Here is an 8,457-nt window from a genome sequence, read left to right on the forward strand (position 1 = left end):
ACAATTTAGTGGTTTCAGAGGCTTATTTAATCGTTTTATATATAGTCTACTAATATGTAGAACATACATATAATTTTTGTTTCTTCCCGACGAATCGTGGTTTTTCTTTTTTGAGATGTGGGGGAACTGAAGAAACTGGGGAAAAGGACAATTTTTCTGGGGAAATGTCCCTCCCCCCGCTCCCGTAGCGCCACCATTGTATGCTAAGCATTTAAAGAGTGGACTTCCTTGAGGTACTTGGGGGGGGGGGCGAGTAATTCTTGTAGAGGCGTGCGCCCACACCTACGTCACTGCTAATTATACTGCATGGAGACCACATCTAGCCCGTGGTCTCAATTTCGAGGTTCCTAATTCCAGACTGATTTTTGTGTGTTTCCTACTTTCTACGCATAAACACATCATTGGTAAAAAAAAAAAAAAAAACTTTTCCTATCGACATACCCATTTTTTGGATTTTTCAAAAACGTTGCCAACACAAGAATTTTTTTAAAAGTGCTCATATCAAAGACATTTTGCTCACTGGAAACCTTTATTGAATTAGGCATGTCCACCCCATCTAATCTTGACTGCAACATCTAAAATTATTAAAAGAGCGCTTTTTAATCAATGTATCCGCTCAGTTGTCACAAAATATAATATTTTTTTTTAAATTGAACAATAGGTTGCTCGCTATTGCACAGAGCAACTGATCATTAAGGCTGACACATATTTGTATACGCAAAATATGTTCTATAAGAATGATTATGAATAATTCATTAATTTTACAAAACTTTCCTACGTTAAAAAACTTTGCTGTAGGCATGGACATGAGTTAAAATCAGTGAAATTTGGTGTTTGTTACAAAACTAAACTGATGATTATTGTATAATGCAGAAACACTCAATATGGAACATACTGTATTTTAATTATATTGCACGAATGACATCAAAAACTAGATCAAATATGCATAGAAAATCGATAGGAACGCAGAATCACCACAATGCACTGGGCAAAATAATATATACATGATTTTCAACTGCGCAGAAAACAGCCTTTATTTTCCGAAGTGTGTGGGCAAATTTCCAGGTTCAATTTATTCCCCCACATAGGCCTTATTTTACAGTCGGGAATATGGGCAGGAAAAAAGTACTTGGTATTGGCTGGCCATACCGTAAAGTAATTTAATTGCGCCGTGGATACATCTAAACGTAATGAGATAATGTACAAGAATGTTGCATTATGTTATTACGTTTGTATAAATATATATTAATATAAAATACATTTATACAATTCTTATTCTTAATATAATTACAGTAATTATTAACATTAAAATTTAATTACTTGACTTAATGTTGAAATTTAAAAAGTGGTAATAATAATAGTAATAAAGTATTGTTTTTATTGGCTATACACAATTATTATTTTATAATTACAATTTACATTTAATGTTTGTAATCAAAATTAATACACATTTAAATATTAATGTTAAATTCCTTCTAATTATGTTATTTTAATTAATGTATGTATTTTATTTCAGTAAAAAATTTCCAGTGGACCAGTGGCTACAATGTTACTTTCTCGTTTTGTGCTCGTTAATTTTGTTGAAAGGTAAGTCAAAAAACTTATTCTTATTAGAATTTCATGTCCATTGTAAAATGCTTTGTGGGATAACGTTTTACCTGGTTAGCACTAAGAATAACATTTTAATTTCAATATTACAACACAAAAACTGTTATATTCACTAATTAAATTATTTTAAAATAAATTTAAATAAATTATGAAAGTTTAACAAAAATAAACTTTTAATTGAAAATTAATATAATTAATGGGGTAATACAATTGGAGAGATCAAAATAATAAAATTATTTCATTTATGTCATTAATATGACAAAACAATACCAAAACTATATAAAGTGATTTTCTAATTAGTATTAAATTCCAAATGACCATTAGGCCTACAATTTTGTAATGGCATTGTCATCTTTGACGATTTAGCCAGCATATGACAAATTTGGCGAATACCCTGGCGCACGCCGAATAAATTATTGGTAAAACTCGGTTTCCATAGAATCGCTCACCCTACACCTTGTCGGTGCCTGTCGACACCTTTGCCGATTGCGTTGTAGACGAATAAAGGCCTGTTTATACTTCAACGATAACGATAAAAAAAAGCTAAAAAGCAATTGTTCATATAGAAAATAAAAGAAATAAGAGAAGTTTTTACACTAGAACGATTCCATAACAATTTATCAGTTATGCGTTAACAACATATTTTGACAAATCAAATCAGATGACGTCAACCTTCCCGACAACTGTCGCCGATAGGATAAGCGATTCTATGGAAATCGAGATCCGTACACTGTCGCTACACAGTCACTACACTGTTTTCATTGCAATTCTTGCACTGCGTAGCTATCCCCGACGCAATCGGGAACGAATGCTCTTTGATTCATCTGACCAAATTAGCGTCACCAAATATAGCGTGTAACGATTTTTCCATACTATCGCTCACCCTGTCGGCGACAGCTCTCTCGAAGGTTCAACTAGGTTCAACCTTTCCGGCTACTGTCGGCAAGCGTAGGGTGAGCGATAGTTGCCAACAGTATCCCCGGGTTTCTTCCCCCCCCCCCCTACTTTTTTTTCTAAATTATAAAAAATGGGGGAAAATGTTAGAAAGAAAAAGAAAAAAATTGATCGCCCAAAACGCCTCGGAGGTTATTTCCGGGCGTCTACAAAACAAAAATTTCGTGGGGGAATGCCTCCAGACCCCCTAGGTTGGTGTTATGTCGATCGCCCCCCGCCCTTTTGGACATCTCTGGATCCGCCCCTGATGGAAACCATTAAAATCCACACGCTATCGCCGACTCCTTTGGCGACGGTGATTGGTCAGTTGAATCAGTAAGCGTTCCCGATTGCGTCAGGAACAGCTACGCAGTGTGCAAGGATTGCAGTAAAAACTATGGAACGCCGGAAGTGCCTTCAGTGAGTTGCTTTGCAGCAGGGGAAAACGTCAATTAGCAGTGACCAAATTCATTCAGCAGTGACCAAATTTATGCTGCAGTTACCAAAGTGCCGCGAAAGCTACCCACTAATACGTTATGCATATGTCCAACTCGTTATGAATATACATGCCCCCACAGTTGAAAAATAAACATGGATAGTTCAGCGTATGCCAGCGTTCTCGAGAAATTTTGATACGTTGCATACGCTGACTAAATCGTCAAGGTGGATAAGGATTCAATGTATTTGCCTATTTATTACATAATAATAAACACATGATAAGAGTCATTTTAACCTAATATGTATAATAATTAATTGTAATTTGCATAAATGCTAATGTTACATAAAGTGAAATTTGATACTAATTATAATTAAGTGAGAATAAAACTAATATATAAAAGAGTCAGTTAAACCATATCTGAGAGATTGAAATATGTACATTTTTCGTTGATTTGACATTAATATATAAATATAAATAAATATATATTTAACTATAATAAAAGAAATAACAACTATAATAACAATAATTATATTACAGTAATCATAATTCAGGACATCAATAAAATATTAGTGTAATATGAATTAGGTATTAACTGTGTTTTTTTCAATTTTCCTCTACCAATGGAAACTTGTATATATAGTCTCTAAAATGGTAACAGTTTTGTTATGTATTGATATAATTCATATTTGGTCAATTTTACAATTTAAATTATATTATAAAATATAATGTCACCAAAAATAATACATTAATGTAGTATGAACAATAACTACCCCAATGAGTATCGATACTTAATTTGTTGATACTTTATTTTTAAGTAGCAAAATTGCTTCATTTTATGCACCTTAAAAATAAAATTTAAAAAATTTAATTTTCTACATTTTCTTTTTGCAATGGACAAACTGGATGTTTGTGCTTATTGTCCTTCCAATAATTTAGACCACCCCAATGACAATCTTACTACTTAGCCAAATTGCTTCATTTTATGCAGCTTAAAAAATTAATTTTCAACTTTTTTGCAATGGACTTACTAACTGATGTTTGTGCTTTATTGTCCTCCTGCAGTGGACTTACTCCTCAGTCTACTTTTATTATTCCCTCTGCAACAGACTTATAAATGTAATGTATTCCTTTTAAAAAAATATTTTTTCTATTATTATTTCAGTGAATTCAGCAACCCAGTGGTCTCGATCTGCTCAGCTCAATGTTCTTTGTTTGTTCCACGATTCTGGTGTTCATTGTATTCATTTAATATTGAATAATATTGGAAATATTAAGTTCTAGTATTTGAAATAAATTTTCATTGTATTTATTATTGTAGCATTTAAAATAAATATTCATTTATATTGAATATACTCTTCATTGTTTGTCTTCTTCTGTATTAGAGCGTCCAGTATTGGATAGGCAGGAAACGGGAAAAAAAACGCCCTCTAAAAGAAAAAGGCCCAAAATATGACTAAGTTTTTTGGCCACTTTAGTCTGTGGAGTTCTGGAAAAAATAGTGAAGAAAAGCGCCCTCAATAGCCTTTTTCTTCTAAGTTCTTTAGGGTCTCTTAATTGTCAATGGTAGAGGAAAGCACTATCTAAAACCAAAGTTTTTCAGAACTCTACAAGACCACTCTACACTTGTAGGGCACTGAAAAACTGGTTATTAGAGGGCCCAATTTACTATTCTTGTAATAGAAATTGACAATTAAAGAGGCCTTGAAAAACGTAGAAATAAAATGGCTATAAAGGGCGCTTTCCAGCACCACAGGGAAACCCTTTAATTAAACAGAAATTTAGAGGCCCTGGAAATTTTGTTTTTCTATTAGAGGGCACTCTTCAGCACCACTTTAATACAAATTGAGGGAAAATGGAAAAACTTAGTCCTTTTTCTTTTAGAGGGCGCTTCTTACGACACGACCAGCAAAGAAACACATTAACACATTGCTTATATTTTTTATTACAAATACTTTACAACCAAAATCTTAATATTAATTTATATATACTATATAAAAAATTAATCATAGAAAATTGTGTCTCTTGGTTCAGTATTTTACAATGATGGAAACTGTCTTGATGCTACAATAACTTTTAATTTTAATAATAATTTATTTAAGTCATTAAAATAGTTTGTTGAATTACTTCAGTATTCCGATAAATATACAATAAATATACAATCGCTGTAGGTTTTCTATCACCGTGATTAAGCTGTCTCAATATCTTCTCTTAATTGTCGTGCAAACTATTAGGTATAATGAATTACTTTCACGAAAAGTAAAAATGCTTTAAACGGCCTATATTAGAAAAATGAATTAATAGTTCTGGTTCCTCCTCTTTTTGCAATAAGATCAATATTTCATTATGATGCAAGTTGTCTTGATCCAGTAACTGGTTATTAAAGATACAAATAAGTGATTGTGGTCTTTCACCGGAATTACTCTTTCGAACTAAATTTCAGTGTGGTTTTCTTGTCTTGCAACATTTATCATGCTCTGATGCTGCATCTGTCAAAAATAAAATTTAATAAAGAATGAGAAACAGCAAAGGGAAACAATCCTTAAAGAAGGAATGAAGAAACAAGATCAGACAAACTAAGTTCAGTATATTTAACTTGATACTTACAGTGCCATTGATTCTTTTAGTGCATATATCTTGCAGTAGAGAAATGTCTGTCGTCTGCAAAGAACAAATTACATATCATTGTATGCATTACACATGGTTTTGTTGGTGCATCTGTCAAAAATAAAATTTAATAACTTCAGTATATTTCACTTGATACTTACAGTAGTGCTATTGCTTCTTATCTTGCAGTAGAGATTTGTCGGTCTTCTGCAAAAAAAAAAAAAAAAAAAAAAAAAAGACAAAAAAAAAAAAAACATATCATTGTATGCATTATATTTCGTTTGTAATTTAAAGAGGAATGGTTTCATGTCTCGACCTAAAGTTGTTTAGTTAGATTTTTAAAATCCATGAAAATTACCTTGATTTTTGTTCTTCCCCTACACGCATTTTTTATCAGTTATTCTCGCGCCCACCCTGTCACCCACTAATGTGTTTCAAAATCCAAGGACCTAAACACTGGCTGCTACCAAGCTTTAGGTGGTGGAATTTTTTTACTGCATTCGGTACGAATTCACTATTAAATTTGAATTTGAGAGCTAGCACTAATATGTTTGCAAACATATGAAATACAGATAATCTGAACCAGCGAGCGTACACGCTTTAAATCAAATATATATTTAATACCGTTATTTTATCATACCCAATATAAAAATCGAAGTACACATTAATTCAAAATTCAATAATTTCTATGCTCAATTTAATAATTTCATTGTAGTGCAAAATGAGCAAGTTAATTTTAACATTTTTTTATATGATTTTTTTATCAATTATCTGGGGACAATACAAAATTATGTCAAATAACAATGATTTCTTTTGATGCAGGTTTATAGTCATATAAATCGTTTAGAAAAGGTACAGAAAAGGTGTTTAAGGCTCTGTTCGCAGGCAAAATTATCACATGATTGAAACATACAAACGATATCACCAGATATAAACTATGAAGCGCCAGATGTACTTTAATTATTTAACAAAATTATATACATATTACATATATATACAAGTCCAGTAAAAAATATTTATTTAATTCCTTGTAATGACACTATATACATATTTAATATATAAGTCTGTGGTCCCAAATTAACAAATGTCTTTTTATTATTCTAAAGACCAAAGCTGCTAGAGACCATGTAAACCCTGGTCCCAAACAGTGGCGTAACGATGCGGGGCCGGGGGCCTGTGTATTTCTGAAACTGGGGGCCCTTTTTCTGTCCCGGTCACCAATTCCATCGTGGGATTTTAGATGTACATTGTTATTCTAAATGTTTTTAACGACGAAAAAATGATATAATATGGATCCAGGATGTTGAGGCCAGGGAGGGACTTTCACAGTTGGAGAATATACCACATTAGACCCACCATGGTTGGGGCTGAGGTAAGAACATTTATATGGCACCTTTAGATGGTCGGAAATGGCACTTCAAAGACATAAAATTGTGAATATGATTTTCTTTTCATCTCCAGTTAAAAAATATTTTGGCACATTTAGTGGGGCGCCGGGCCGGCAGCTCCAGGCCAGCATCCCCCTCCCCCCTACCAACTCTTTATTCCGCCACTGGATATAATATGATATGTCCTACAGTCGATTTAAGACACACATTATGCTGTTGCCCTTGGGGCTGAGAAAGAAAATGTATTATTATGACGCGTCTAGATGGCCGGAAATGGCACTCACATACTTAAAATTGTGAATATAATTTTCTTTTTATCTCCCAGAGGGGGCCCGGTCGGCCCGGGACCTCTCTTTAATCGTTATAATATGATGTATGCCCTACAGTCGAATTCAGAGACACAGTATGGTGTTATTTATCAACAAAGTCCTTTTTGGTCAAGGTGCTAGACTGGTAATTATTAAGTGTATTGCAGGTTTCAATGAAAGCCTCGAAATAAATATAGAATCAGAGGCAAATGAATAGCAGAAACTCATGACGAAACACATGAAAAAAATTCCGGAACCAGACAGACACAAGAAACTAAGATTAGAAAAAGGTAGTAAAAGTGTGATTGGTGAATACAATTGGGTTTAAATTCAAATACAAGAAATCATATAGGCCTAGGCCTATATTGCATAAATTTCTATCTTGATGTCTTATGGTAACGCTTTAATTGTACCTTGTTTAATAAAGTTGTATCATTTGAAGTATTTTACCAACTATGTTAATGTATGATTTATAGATCGATAGACTTTTATAATATATTATTTATTTTTAATAGTATTTATTTTGGATACTCAGTGTAAAAACATTGATCTCGAGGTCCAGTTAAAAAAACTTATTAAAGAAAATCACTAAAGCCATGAACATATAAAATTATCTAAAAAATGGGGCATGCTATCCCAGAATTTATTCTCACATTATAAGCTTTTTAATGATGGGTCAGTCACCTATCCCCAAAAGGGGTAGGAGAAGAAAAGGTAAAGAAAGAAATTACTGGGAAGTAAAGGAAAAGAGAGACAGGTCGTAAGTATGAAAGAAAATAAAGGTAAAGGGAAGAAAAGACATCGCAAGGTAAGGTAATAAGAAAATAAATATTTAACATTTAGATAGATCAAAAAAAGTAAATATAATTCTGTATTTCCAAATTATTTATTCATTAACATAGTAATCGTATATTTATATTTATTGTTATTCATTATTTTTTTAAGGTGAAACTTTTAATAATTTATCCCACTACGTGCTGTAAAGCGCATAGAGTATATTATTATTATTATTATTATTATTATTATTATTATTATTATTATTATTAATATTATTATTGTTATTATTATTATTGAGCGCATAGAGTATATTATTATTATTATTATTATTATTATTATTATTATTATTATTATTATTATTATTATTATTATTATTATTATTATTGTTATTGTTACCGTT

At 32.0% G+C, this 8,457-nt stretch overlaps 1 long non-coding RNA gene across 1 annotated transcript in view; it reads left to right on the forward strand.

The window, feature by feature from the left end:
- The window catches only part of LOC117104717, an 8,415-nt gene extending 4,083 nt beyond the window's left edge, over positions 1–4,332 (forward strand). Inside the window, exons 2-3 of the long non-coding RNA XR_004444805.1 lie at positions 1,517–1,587; positions 4,143–4,332. This is a non-coding gene — a long non-coding RNA (uncharacterized LOC117104717). The remainder of the gene's footprint in view (positions 1–1,516; positions 1,588–4,142) is intronic.
- The last annotated feature ends 4,125 nt before the right edge of the window (positions 4,333–8,457 follow it).

The sequence above is a fragment of the Anneissia japonica genome, unplaced genomic scaffold, assembly GCF_011630105.1.
Source record: "Anneissia japonica isolate Jap-2015-1 unplaced genomic scaffold, ASM1163010v1 scaffold287712_len2945570_cov188, whole genome shotgun sequence".
Classification (NCBI taxonomy): Eukaryota; Metazoa; Echinodermata; class Crinoidea; order Comatulida; family Comatulidae; genus Anneissia; species Anneissia japonica.